Genomic DNA, 15,125 nt, shown 5'->3' on the forward strand with positions numbered 1-15,125 from the left:
TTAAATTTGCAATCACAACTCAAACCCTGCGTGAATCTAATTAAAACATAGGCAACAGTAATTAAATATTGGTGACGTGAATTGAATATGAGGCAGATCATTTTTATTCCCTAATAGGGGTGGTCTTCAGATAGATTACCTATTTCTTAGTAACGATATGGACATTTTGCTTATTATTTTCCACTAGTAACTACGTTTGAGAGCATTACCTTTTTTTACGTAAACAGTGCTAACTACAGATTTTTAACAGGTGATAGTACTGCATTTCATTCGTTTCGGTATAAGGAATAAATGAGCTAATATTTACTTATTGTAAATTGTCTCCGTGAAAGCGAGATTCGACCCGTGGATCACGAGTTTGCGAAGCGGAGAGCTTGATCGTTGCGCTAGTTTTGAGAATAAATCACGCTCGTCTTGCGAACACTCTCAAAATATTTAAATATCAGTTTGTCGGAAATGAATGGCATTTTCGCCTTGCAATTTGAACCAGTCAATCATTCTCGCCATGACCTGATAAAAATCGATTGGGGACACGCTGGCGAGGTCTCCTTTTTAGTGTAACGAAATAATATGCTCACATTCAGATTTATACTTGCGGAACTAAATATCTGATCTGAATGGTTGAGGTACTGGACATAAGATGTGAGGTGAAATATGTCTTTCGATGGTCATAAGTTAACTACGCTTTAAACAAACGACAATTTTGAGGAATGTGTAATTGTTTACGAATAATAACTCCGAAACTGAAAGACAGGTGGTGCGAATAGGTTCAGCACAACACATTCAAATAGTTGAAATTTCAAAGCGTTTTTCAAATTTATAACCCCACTCTTCTAGTTCATTTTGGGGAAAGAATTATGTAAATATTTCCACTTGTTTAGGAGTGACGATTTAAAAACTAGACATCGCATAGGTTATTTAAAGAGCTCTGTGGCACGGGCGGCTCATTTTCTCAAAACTGTGTTTTTCAAATCCGTTTCCCTTGTTGTTTTTCTTTTTCTTATTTAAAGAAATAGGGAATTTGACAGTCTATCAATTCCAACCCTTCATGCGGAGTGCCGATAGTAAGCTCACTGTGCACCCGAGATGATGGTACCACAACTACGAATTTTGAGGATAAATTTATGCTAGAGTGGAAGAAATGTTAGAATTTTTTATTTTACTTCATATGGTCTTCTGAGTGTAAATTCCGATCAGAGATACGTGTATCTTTGAACTGAGGATCTTACATTAAAAATAAATGGGTACCATTGCAACAGACTTAGAACCATTAGGGAAAAGTTACATGGTGTAAGGAATTTGGAAATATATATATAGCCATCTGTGTCTCTATCAGCTATAAAAATTAATTCACAATAAATAATATCAATAAAATAAAAGGCGTAAACATAAAGTATATTGATCTGCTTTTGTTTATTTCATACCTAATGGTGTGCAGCCTCCGGAGTGGCCTGGTGCAGAGGTGACGCCGTTCAGGCGACCTGCTCTTCTGTGAGGATGGGACACTATCTGTGATGAAGTGTAATGCTAAAGACGGCCCACAAACCCAGACCCGAGGTTAAAATCCATGACCGGGCTTGGAATTGAACCCGGAAACCACTGAACCAAAGGTGAACCAAAGGCTAGCGCGCTAGCCGTTTAGTCATTAAGCCGGACAAACTCGTGTCCTCACCCCGAGATGGTGCAGCTATATTTAGGTTCACCCCCAACCCCAATAGAGGTGAACTGCACGTACCATTTTAACCTCAAAGCAGCTCTCCTGCTGGTCTTAACTTTCTGGGAGTACCGGGAATAGAACGCGGTTCCCCAAGGACAGCAGCTAATTGTGCTAACCGTTATGCTACGGACACAGGTGTTTATTTCGTTTCAGGATATTTATTTATTTATTTATTTATTTATTTATTTATTTATTTATTTATTTATTTATTTATTTATTTATTTATTTATTTATTTATTTATTTATTTATTTACGTGACAGTTTCCCGCTATGTTGCCATTCCAATCGTTTCTTACTGTGGTTAACATCGGCCACTTGAAAATAAATTTTTATTGAATTGATTATCTAACGTGACTTTCATTTCATTCAAACTCAAACATTGGGCGATGTTGTCACCAAAACGCGTCCTTGTACATTGTTTTAGTCGAACTCACTCTTATACTATCTTCGGTAAAAGTGATCTAAAAGACCCCATATATTGTAACATTTATGGTTCTCCGGCTGTATCGTTTATAATTATAGAAATTATTTAATGGTCAGTTTAGTTTGTTTGTTGCTCTTCTATGTTTACACTACAGTATTAATGTTGAACAGTTTGCCCGAAAAATCTTCTGTAAATATTAAGCAGGGAAAACACATGTTTGCTTCGTTGAACACACAGACCGAACTGTTACCCATTTTTCTTTCGTTGATTAATAATGGGATTCGATTGTGCTCTGACTGTTGTGAACATTGTCCTAAAGACGCCATTCACAGCACGTAAATAACAAAGTTTATACTTTATATTCTCCCTGAGTGAATCTCAGCTCAGCCTTCTATGATTAAAGTGTTCCTTCATGATATTTCAAATTATTCCAGAGTATTCCTTATTGTGTATTATAAGAGCCATTCATTTATTTATTTATTTATTCGTATCAGAAGCATACATTTTGCATAGCATAATGGTACTTAATGACATACATATCAAATAGTGTCTGCCCAGAATTTTGCCAAATCACGGGCATTAGGTGTTGCAGCCATCAAGTCCTCTATTGTGCAACTTAAAGGACACTTACTACAGTTCATGAAATGGGCTGTGGTTTGGTCTTCACCACATTCGCATTGCCTGGATGTGCCAGGAAAGCCCCACTTTACCATATTGGTTCTTGATCTACCAACCCCAGTGCGAAGCCTGTTCAACGATTTCCACGTAGACCAATGTTCCTCGTGTCCTGGGGGGAGATGTTCAATTGGTAGCATCCAATCAGCAAGTTGAGGATTTCTAGTTCTCCATAATCTCAACCTTGTGGATTGAGCAGATTCGTTTAAATCTTCGGTTGTATTGGAAACTCCTCCTAGACCTCAATCTTCGGTGGGCAGGTTCATATCCATTCAATGGGTGTGCACATGAGGTAAGTGCTTTAGTTCTCTCATTCATGGATGCAACTTCTCTTCTTATATCTGGTGGGGCGATTCCAGCCAAACAGTAGATTCTATCTCGTGGAGTTGGTCTCAAGCAGCCAGTAATGAGTCGACATGTTTCATTTAGAGAAATGTCATCTTGTTTAGCATGACTTGATCTGTACCAAACAGGGCAAGCGTACTCTGCAGCGGAGTAACACAGAGCCAGGGCTGTAGTTCTCAGCATCTTTGGATGTGTACCCCAATTGGTTCCAGACAACTTGCGAAGGATGTTGTTTCTAGCCGACACTTTCTGCTTGATGTTCATGCAGTGTTGTTTGTAGGTGAGAGCACGATCCAGTGTAGTCATTACAAGATAATTTTTGCTACTGAATAAAACTAAAATCCTCCAAGGTTCCTTAATTGTTCAATACCGAATTCACGGAAGTGAAACATGAACAGTGACCAGTACAGGAAGGAAGAAAGAAAGAGAATAGAAGCGTTTGAAACATGGTATAATGGAGGAATATTAAAGTTAGGGTTGGTAGACCAGATCAGTTGGGCAGTGGACCCTCGACTTCCATTTCACCCTCTCCTCGTCCTTCTCAGATTCATATATTTATAGGGAATAGAACAGTTCGGTTTGAGATCATTCTTTCTCAAATAATGAAGATGAAGATAATTCCAATGAAGGAGATAGTAGAGTTTAAACTTGAGACTACATTTCAAGAAGTGTAGCTGTCTGGGTAATCGACTATCGTCGTGACATGCCAGCTAATCCTAAGAAATGTTGTGGGAAAATGTTAAATTTACACCTATAAATATAGTTGTAAATTGGATTTTAAGTAGTTTATAATGTAATGTTAATCCTGTGAATAGGGGGTATTATTGAATGAATCCGGCCATGATAGGAAATACTGCCCCTGTGGATAGTACGTAGTGGAAGTTGGCTACAACGTAGTATGTGTCATGCAAGATGATATCAGTTGAAGAGTTGGCTAGTAATACTCCTCTTAATCCGCCAGTAGTTAAAAGGAACACTCATAGTAAGGATGGGCTGTAATTTAATTGGGCTGTGACGGTTTTCTAATCATCTGAAGATTTTTATTACTGTAGGGATGGCAATAATTATAGTAGCTGAAGTGAAATAAGCTCGTGTATCAAGGTCTATTTCTACAGTAAATATGTGGTGAGCTCACATTACAAAGCCTAGGAGACCAATTGCTGTTATAGCATAGATTATACCAAGAATACCGAAAGTTTCCTTCTTTCCACTTTCTTGACTAATAACGTGTGATATTATTCCAATTCCTGGCAGAATTAAAATACAAACTTCTGGTTGGCCAAAGAATAAGTGTTGATAAAGTATTGGATCTTCACCTCCGACGGGATCGAAGGACAAGGTAAGTGAGTAATAGGGAAACAGCTCTGGAAAAGACAGGACGGGAGAGAAGAAGTAATAAGGCTCTAATAGCCACTGCCCATACAAATTGATGAGTTTGATCTAGGGAATATTACGATGGGTTTACCACACCCAAATATTGTTTTTCTAACTGCCAGGTGTCAGTGAAGCTACCCCTAATTTGAAGAACAGAGGCCATTTTCAGCCGTCTCTGTCCTAGCGAACAGACGCTGTCTGCTGGTTTTCAGTGGCAATTCCTCCAGCACTCACTTAAAGGTGCTCCTCCACCCGAAGCCGGTGACGTCTTTAGAGAATCGGTTACTCAAGACTCGGCGTTGAGTCTCTGGCTATATGGTCTACTCCATCCTCTGGACAGACATGATAGACGAAGGAATACTGAAACCAATTCATAAGAGGAGAACAATTCCGAGGAATTTAACCAAAAGAAGCGATAGATTGATAGCATACACCTTGAGGACTCGTTCAGTTACATTTTAAGGGAAGTGTAGGGTTTAAGAACCGTAGGGGTAGATAAAAGTATGAATATGAGCAGTCTTCTTCTTCTTCTTCTTCTTCTTCTTCCTTTTCTTCTTCTTCTTCTTCTTCTTCTTCTTCTTCTTCAAGCGCATTATAGTAGAAGTAGACGGGATTGTGATAGCTAAGTGGTTGAATCCTCATTTAGTTAGTCGCGGTTCGTTTCCCAGTCAATGCAAGTGGGATTTCTGAAGTGAAAAGTCACGTTATAACGGTTCGTACCCCATACAAAACTGGAGGTCATTATATCAACAGGCATGTAAAACCAAAAATTTGCTTTTTTCTAATGTAGCATTCAGTATACACGTAGAAATGAAGACGTTAGCGCAGGATGCTGTGGCATACAGAGCTGCTACATTGAAGTCTATGGACTGATGACGTAAATAACAACACCAGATCCATCAGAAAACCACATATTGGCTTGATTAAAACGGATCATATTTACAGATTTCTGAAATATTTTGTCGGTTTCTTTTTTCGTGTACTGACTATGCTGGTGTATTCAAGGAAATTTGAGACATTTCATCTGTGTTATTTTGACACTTCAATTACGGCTGTTAGTATCATTTATTGGTTTACTGACCCTCAATCTTGAGTATCTGCAGCTTCAACTACTCAGTACAAAGCCTACATCCACCACTTCCCTTCCTCCTTCCAAAACGGCTCTTTTATTTGAAACCTTCTTCCGTTTCCATAGGAATCAAGCCCGTACAATAAATAGACAAAAGTAACGCAGGTGGGTAATCTGTTAACATTTCGACGCCCACCTTAATTAGTCTTCCTCTTCGCCTTTTAAAACGTCAGTTGAGGCAATTTTCAAGGTTATACTCTTCACCAAGCCTCAGAGCAACAGGAAACGTTCCCAGAAGTTTGAGATAGACCTACGGTACACACAGTCTCCCAGAATTGGTTAGACACATGGAATGTCCACAGATTTAATAATCTTCCTACTTAAGTTATAGTCCCTAACGTTATCATAAAATTTTCGAAAATAGAACTTTAATTCAGAAATATGTTGTACGGATAATCTGAAATAATCCTCCGGAATTTTCACTATCACCGATACCTACACACATTGTTGTTCGTCCATTTCCTTCCGCTACGTTGGAGACTTATTACCATTAAACACTTTCAGGCGTGTCTATCTATCTATCTATCTATCTATCTATCTATCTATCTATTTGTCTATCTACCTTAGTACCTCGGCAGCATCAACATAGTTTTAGAGACAACAGAGGTCGTTAATAACCGCATTAAGAGTACCTTTGCAATTTTACGGCCGACTGGAGATCCAAGGAACTGATAATGAAAATCTAGCTGCGAATATTCAAAACTAAATTGAAGTTTGTGCTACTCGATGAATAGGAGACAGGGAAAGCAGCAAAGTACCTGGCGCACACGAGACGCTACAGACATTCATTAACCGATGTTTGAGGAACATTCGTGGGATTTAGGTGTCAAATGTCACCCCCAATGCTATGTTCCCTGGGTATTTACTGTAGTAGCCCAGTATCATCTCCAGTGTACAGTGTGCTTTAGGAAAGGATCTATGTAAACCCTACTGAATTAGGAACGAGGAAATGGCAATGGGTTAGACATTCGTTATCGCAGCCCTATGACCATTTTGGGAAGTTAGCACTTGGTAGTAAACCACAATGAAAGAGGAGGAAAGGCTGGCCAACGGTGACATGGAAGGACATAAACAGGCGAAGATCTGGGTTGAAATCAAATCCATAGCTGAGAATAGAACAAGGTTCCACTACTTTGTAGCAAACCTGTATCCATGAGGAGGTAAAGGAATTCGTCAAGTAAGTGACCTATATAATTATAGCTACTAATCTAATTGCTCTAAAAATGTGGTGCGAATTTAGGTGGTGGTAAGCTAAACTAATATAATTCGTCGGTTAAGCAATCATTTTAATTTTTGTGGAGAATTTGAAAGTTCTGAGAAACAGTTTATGCTGTATGCAACGGTTCTTTGCAGTTCTGTGCACTTACATATGCCTCTGTAATGTGTAAGCTGAAATGACTTTGCTCAAGTTAAACGTGGCGTTAGAAGACCAATTAACTATGCAATAATCATACTGACAGAACTCCACGGAAGCGAAAGGTCAATAGAACTGCTGTTGTCATATTAACAATGAGATTGAATCTATTATAAATGTATGTGAGAACTACATCACATGGTCACGAAAGATAGAGCGGGTGGAGCAGATACGGGTATTCATAGCGTTCATAATACAGGGGAAGGTACTGGCTAAGCATGGGGTCCGATCCCCTGGCCGTTTAATACATTATTAACTGTTATGTTTAAACTTCGATGCATCCATTCAGACGTTGATATCCATCCGCGTGCATTTCTCTAACAATTAAACATCTCAAAGTCGCGTTTGAAACACGTGAATTTCGTACGATTTCAGAATAGTTTCCTATTTTCACATTAGACAAATGCCGGGGCTGTAGCCTAACTTAATTAAGGCCTCAAGCGCGTCCTTACAATTTCTGATAGTTCCTTTCCTTTAATCGCAGCAAATCTGAGTCAGCATTACGTTAATCAGTTTCCAAAAAGAAACATTCTTTTCGGTCTCAATTACTTATCTCTTAGGTATTATTATTTTCGTTCTTTCTTCAGCCCTTCTATACAATTTCCCTATTCTTCAAGAGATCGATGTAAAAGATTGGGCGTATAAGTCTCTGTTAAGACCCCAATTAGAGTATGGTTCCAGAGTGTGGAACCCTCATACCAGGACTTCTTGATACGAGAACCGGAAAAAAATCGAAAAGAAAGCTGCATGATTTGTTCTGGGTAATTTATGACAAAGGAGACTTGGAAGTAAGGAGATTAAATACGGGCAACTTTACAGGTGCACGCAATCTGCACTTTCTACGCCATGAACTCCCACTCATGCTGGAGGATGTGGTACTTGGAGAAGGTTTCACAGTGTGATTTCAACAGGACCACCACGTCGAACGTTAGCTGTCCATAATCATCTGAATCAGACACAGTGGGAATATGGGTAAGAATAGGAAGAATTTTCCTCATGGCCCCCCAGGTCACCAGATTTGACACCGTTAGACTTCTTACTGAAACAGTTTACAGAAAATCCCGAGCGCTTTCGATAACTCATCGCTGATACTTGCAGATCAATAACGCCGGCTATGTTACAACGCAGAAAAATATACATTCAGCGGCGTGGCCAGACGTGAACAAACCAAGCAGGTCATCACATCGAGCTCTTGCTAATTTAATTGACCATTGTTGGTGCAGCTTCATTCCCTCCTCTTCTTATCCTGTCTTCTTCCAACTCTGATCTATTGGACCTTCTTAGGGCCACATGCACTTTCATACACTGAAAATATGCACAAAGGTGTATATTTGACGTTCATTAAAACACGGTAAAACTAAATGAATAAAAAATAAAAGAGTATTTGTCCCGGACTCGAACCTACCACATGTAAAACTGGTGCACCGAAACCTTCGGCCTGCTCTCACCATCTACGCTATACTGCACAGCGGCACAACCCGTGCAGTTTACAGCCATGTGACAGTTTCAATACTGTGGCGATGTCCACGTCTTATTTCAAAGAAAGCGCACTCATGGTTTTTATTATACAATGAAAGCATAACAGCTTCCTACTTGTGTGCAGACCGTAAATACAAAGATACCGGAAGGACGGATGTTTTCAGGACGTACCATATATACTGTAACTGCGGTTTGCATAAGACAGTATTGGTAGGGACGGCTGATTCACCTGGTTTATTTATCAAATGTAGAAAATATTGTGATGTCTTTTACTCGAATATAATAAGCAACCTTATGGCGCTTAATTATAACTATACACACTAACATAATACCTCAATGTCATTTTCAATCAAGCACCTAAATCTAAGCAATATCGGGAATATTTATTGGATAAAAATTAGTTTTCGGATTCGAGAAAGAGAAGAAAATATTTATGTTAATTATTTGTTGTTTCTACAAGGTAAACAGACAAACTCGATATCTCGTCTCATCTATACTGCAGGGTTCAATCGCCAACACGTGTGTGCAATAGTGTATAATATGTAAGTACAAGCGGGCAGACTGCCTTTTCCCATGCAATTGCTAACACTAGCACGAAGGAAATAGAATTCCGAGCCAATCTTCTCAGCTGGCTACATCTCTTCTTTCTTTCTTTCTCTCCCTCTACTTCACTCCTCACATATTGAATTTTATATTTAAGAGTTGAAAGCTATTTCGCAACTAAATTATTCAAGCCTTTTTTCTCAAGCAAGCACACGCTAAGTGGAAGTACATACGAGTGGCTCTGGTATCTTGTGAGAGATATGTTACACGCCACTGCTTCGTGCCCCAACGTTCAATGTGCCGTCAGCACTCTTTTCTTTAGGGAGGAGGTACACCATTAAGGGTCCAAAAATTGCATTTCTCAAATATACTGTCCGGCTCCATGGCTAAATGGTTAGCGTGCTGGCCTTTGGTCACAGGGGTCCCGGCAGGGTCGGGAATTTTAACCAGCATTGGTTAATTTCTCTGGCACGGGGACTGGGTGTATGTGTCGTCTTCATCATCATTTTATCCTCATCACGACGTGCGGGTCGCCTACGGGAGTCAAATCGAAAGACCTGTACCTGGCGAGCCGAACATGTTTTCGGACACTCACGGCACTAAAAGCCATACGCCATTTCATTTTAATTTTTACTGTTCGTTTTAATCTGGTGAAGAATATATTTCCACTTCTTCAAAGATGTTTGTAAATACTCATGTTTATCACTTGCAGTCTCATTCTTTCACGTTACTTGCTCATGCATTGGAACGTTCATTTTTACGTTTAATTTTCATCAGAGCTCAAATGCTTTTGAAGAAATGTATATGAAATGTTGCAGGGTAATGTATTTTATTACATGAACATGTTCTTTGATCACAGGGCTGAGAAGCTCAGACGGTAGAGCGCTTGGCTACTGATCTCACGGTGCTGGATTTCATCCCACCTCAGTCCGGCGGTATTTGAAACTGCTCAGAAATCTAAGCCCCTCGTCGGTAGATTCATCAGCAGAGGTTGCTTGATAGGCCAAGGCCCGTCAAGTCCGTAGCACCATGGGGCTTGGTGCCCTTCTCTTTTAACTATGGTGATGTGAGATTTTGGGATCCTTGACAGATTTACATTTTCTAATTGCGGTGATCCGTGTCTGCCATTATCTGAAAAGCCCGTATGTTGTGGGAATAATTCCTCTTGAAGCTTTTAGCTCCGGTTTAGGCTACATAATTGGAAAAGATCAATAAATTAAATAAGTAAATAAATACGTTTGAATTAATTAGTTAAATAATTAATCAGGCAAAATAGGAAGTGTAGGGGGAAGAAAGTTTGAAGCTTTACTTTACTGTTGATTTCGTGATCGTAGCGTAGAGACCTCCAGTTTTCCGTGGAATCTGAATCATGAGACCGTTACTTTCCATTTCAAAAATCCCTCGATCGTTGACCTAGATTCCTGTGGATAGGATAAATTCCCGATATCCCTTTCTGTCGTAAGTACCGACTAAAAGGGGTCCTCCGTAGCTTTTCAAGTTGGAATGTCTCTTTGTTGATCACGGGTCTTTTGCTAGACTCCTCACTTTCGCTTTTCCTATCCGACCTCTCTACGAACCCGACGGCATTAGGTTTGCGAGGTCTATAATGTTTTATTTCGCATCTTTCATGTCTTTTCACAAGTCTTTAGCCAATACACTCATTTTCGAAGGACCGAATTCTTGCATTTTATACCTCTGAATAGAGAGTGGCTGTACTTCCTCCTCTACCACCACCACCGAACTAACATTCCCGTCAATGACTAAAGCAACTACTTATTCTTCTTCCTGGCCTCTTCTCAATTTCTTCAAGTGGCACCCTTGTGTCTCAGTTTTACGCCCGGTTGCCCTTTTTTATTATTATTTTAAAATGCTATTTGTTTGGCGCGTCGACTGATTAGGATCTTTTGCCCCTACTGGCACCATATTGTATGAACCTGCGTGTAATTGGAATGGCGGTAGTTTGGAATGTTGTGTGTGAGGAAAGGAAGATTAAGGACGTCACAATCACCCAGTCGCCAGGCCAGAGATATTAATCATTACAATTAAAAACCCCTGACTCGGCCGGGAATCGAATTCGGGGCCGCCGTGTGAAAGGCGGACGCGTTGCCCCCTACACCGCGGGCCCGGAACCGGATGCCCTTACTGACGCTAATCCTATGGGCAGCGATTTATTCACTATTGCGTTTTCCTGTGGTGATTGTATTGTAGTGTTTTGTGTATAGTTGAAGATGTGTATGAATTAACGTACGTTGTGAATCGAACCCGGGACCTTCTCAACCGAAGGCCACCACGTTGATCATTTAATCAAAGTGCCGTACAGTGCCAAATGCAACTGCTAATGATAAAAGAACGTATAATTTTATAGGAATATATATATCATTTGATTTGGGGAGCGCTTTTAAAACATTTTTTCTTGTTAAAATCGTATGATTATTCATTAGGGTTTAATGTTCGCATCCGCCGGTGGGTTGGGGAGGTTGAATAACACCCACATTAGCACCTGCCTGTTGTAAGAGATGACTAAGAAGGGCTCCGGGGCTCTGAACTTGGGATCGTGGGCTGGTGACCACGGAAGCCTTAGTTGAGTCTTGGAATTGCCTCCACTTATTTGTGCCAGGATTCTCACTTTCATCTATCCTATCCAGCCTCCCTTGGTCAACACTTGTTCTTTTCCGATCACGACGGTATTAGCGCATTCGAGGCCTAGGGAGTTTTTCATTTCCACGCTCTTCGTGGCTCTTGTGTTTCTTTATTTGATACCTTCATTTTTGTAGTGTCGGATCTCTTCCATGTTTTTTCTCTCTGAATAGTGTTATACAGGTTGGTTGGAAACAACGCGAACCTGGTACATTAGCGTTGGAGTGTTGGTCATGCTGATAAGTAATTTGAAAAACATAAATCAAATTCTCGCACCGTTGTGATTTTATCACCTGCTTAAGTTAGGCAATCGGATCGCTTCGTGGGCAATTACAAATTGGCTTTGTGTGGCGGTGCTGATAAATCTGCGCGTGGCTTACGACCGACTTGAGGACATGCCGAAAAATCAACAGCAAACTCAAACACAGCGTGCGTTTCAGCCGTACTTCCTGTGGCGCAGTTCGGTCAATTGGAAGGTCCGTATTCAAATCCTTCCACTTGCGTAGTCGCTTCTTCGAGTGCTGCTATCAAGTCGGTCTTAACCCAGAAGTGCCGAGTGTTTTTCCCTAAATGCCAGGCCATTTGCCTAAATTGAATCATGCTTAGGTAGAGAAAAGTTAGACATGCAACACACCATTTTACTCAAAAAACTGTATTTAACACGATCATATAAGTATTAGATAATTTACTTATCTGGTATATATCTGGCGATTAACATTTTGAAAAACTAAATAAGTTTTTGTTTTTCATATTTTCAACTTAAGCATGATTAATAAAAAACACTCATTTTAAAAGTCACTATATGAAACACGCAAAAATTCTTCTAGTTTAAAAATATATTAAGTTCTCAAAGGTAAACACAGAAACAACAAAGAAGAATTCAAAGTTCCGTCAGCCGCCGAGCACTCGGGGAGTTTTCTTTTCCTGCCATGCCTCATAAATAAGTCAATCATTTACGGCTAGTGAGGAATGTGTGATGAAAGACTTGAAGCTTTGTCTTCAATATCATACTTGCTACAATAGCTCAAGTGGAAGATAAATTATCTTATATGTGATTAAGCGAACGCGACGTTGGCATTCTAGTGATATTATATTGCGTCGCAAGCGAGATGTTTGGCAGTTTTAGGGTTAAGCTACGTACAGGTTTAGCAACACCGCCTCGCAAAACCCATTTGAAATCGCCCGCAAAGTGATGTGATTGACTAACTTCAGCAACTGATAAAACGATGTGAAATATCGAATTACTTTTTCAAATTATGTATCAGTATGGTTTGACACTCGTTAATCCTGTATACATTGTTTCCGATCACCCTGTATAGGGTATGGTTACCTAGTTGTACTTCCTCTTAAAACAATAATCACCACCACTTTATGTTGGCACACTAGTTATTAAAATAATCTCCCTCTCTCTGAGGTTGAGGACGGTAAAAAGTCACATTTTATATCTCACAGTAATGTTATCCAAGTGGTCCTCAGAACTGTATTCTGGTAAGTGTAACATGTTTGGGTGAGAGGAGAGAAGATACCTTTTTTATACAGTAACGAGCATACGTATTGCGTGTCCTATTAACTGTGCTCCACGTTCATTTAATGATCCGCAGAGTGTACTTGGCTAGTGTGAGAGAGAGGGACACCCAAACTCAGCAATTCCTGCAAATTCCTCAGTTCATTATAAGTTGGTCGTGCAGAGAAGGCCAGCCGGTCAGCAGATTAACTGGATACATTCTGGCGCTGCAAACATTCGCCTCTCTTAACCAAACTTACACTTTTCATATGCTACACCCAGGCAAGCATTACTACACCAAGTTAGCTCATTCATTTTCATACGATGTAATGATCTCATGCATCGGAAGTTATGAATGGTAACATTTACAGTAGTTTTCTTTTTTTTTTTTTTTTTTTTTTTCAAGCAACTAGTTTAAACTCGAATGAGTTGAATAAACTAGGATCCTAGATGGTAGCGATATAATTCCGCCAAATAGGTCACCAATCAAACGCATTCCACTTTATTCACGACGTTTCTTTTAAATTTATTTAAATGCTATTTGTTCGGGGCGTCGACCCATGTGGATCTTTTGCCCCTACTGGCACCATATTATATGAACCTACGTGTAATTGGAATGGCGCTGATGTGGAATGTTGTATGTGAGGAAAGGAAGATTAAGGACGTCACAAACACCCAGTCCCCAGGCCAGGGATATTAATCATTACAATTAAAAAACCCTGTCCCGGCCGGGAATCTAACCCGGGGCCGCCGGGTGACAGGTGGACGCGTTGCCCCCTACACCACGGGGTCGGACTATTCACGACGTTACAAACACTACAAAAGTTAGTCTGCAGTGGTAAGAATCGAGGGCTAAGAAAACAAGCACCTATTCAGAAAGGAGTGAGCCAGGTCTGTAGCTTTCCCTTCTCCCTTTTAAAATTTAATTTAGAACAAGCGATAAAAAGAAAAGTAATTTGGAGAACGAACCACAATTCAAAGAGCGGTAATCAGTAATCACACTCTGAGTTTTGACGATGATAGTGTTATTTTATCTAATTCTGCAGAAAATCGGGAGAAATTGCTGAATCGTGTGGATACAGTCTTGGAGGAGTACAAGCTCGATCGATTTCCTGTGGCCTCTGGAGGGGTCTGATGCAGATCTTGCTCTCTGACTCCAGTGAGTGACCTGCGCGTCTGCGGGTGTGGTGATGATGATGAGGAGGAGGCAGGGAGAGGGTGAAACTCCAGTATCGGCATTTAGCCTACTCCTGTCGAATATCAACATGGGGTCTGTTCGAGACTTAACGTCTCCATCCCACGGATGAATCATCATCAACAACAGCGTCATATGCCTTCACTCCATATGAACGCTGTGGAGAGGTTTATAATTGCATCCAGGCTTTTGGCACGCAATCTAGTTCAGAACTAAATAACGTGACGAGTCTTGTCAAATTGACCATTTTGTTTACCCAACCCATGTCCTCACATCGCATCTTACGTTATATCCTTTCAACTTTTGCTTTGATGACTTTTGTATCACCACCCCTGCTTCCCTGTATGCCAACATTCTGTTGATAATTTATTTTCCCACCAATGGGGCTCGAACTAGCCTAGGAAATAAAGCCGTGTAGGAAGAAAGTGGATATTGTTGCCTGGGTGGTAGCATAACTAGCGATGGCAGAAGTGAGTTGGACATAAAATGTAAAGTAAGAAAGGAAATTTGCTCACGTTAACCATAGATATAATGTTTTGAAGACTTCTGTGTAGTGTGACATTATACGGAAGTGAAACATTAATAATAAGTAGTTTAGAAAGAAAGAAAGTAATACAAATTAAGGAAGTCAGGAAGGAAGGAAGAGAATGGCAGGTTTTGAAAAGTGGTTTTGCAGGAATGTACTGAAG

The sequence above is a fragment of the Anabrus simplex genome, chromosome 9 (genome assembly GCF_040414725.1).
Source record: "Anabrus simplex isolate iqAnaSimp1 chromosome 9, ASM4041472v1, whole genome shotgun sequence".
In the NCBI taxonomy this organism is placed as follows: domain Eukaryota; kingdom Metazoa; phylum Arthropoda; class Insecta; order Orthoptera; family Tettigoniidae; genus Anabrus; species Anabrus simplex.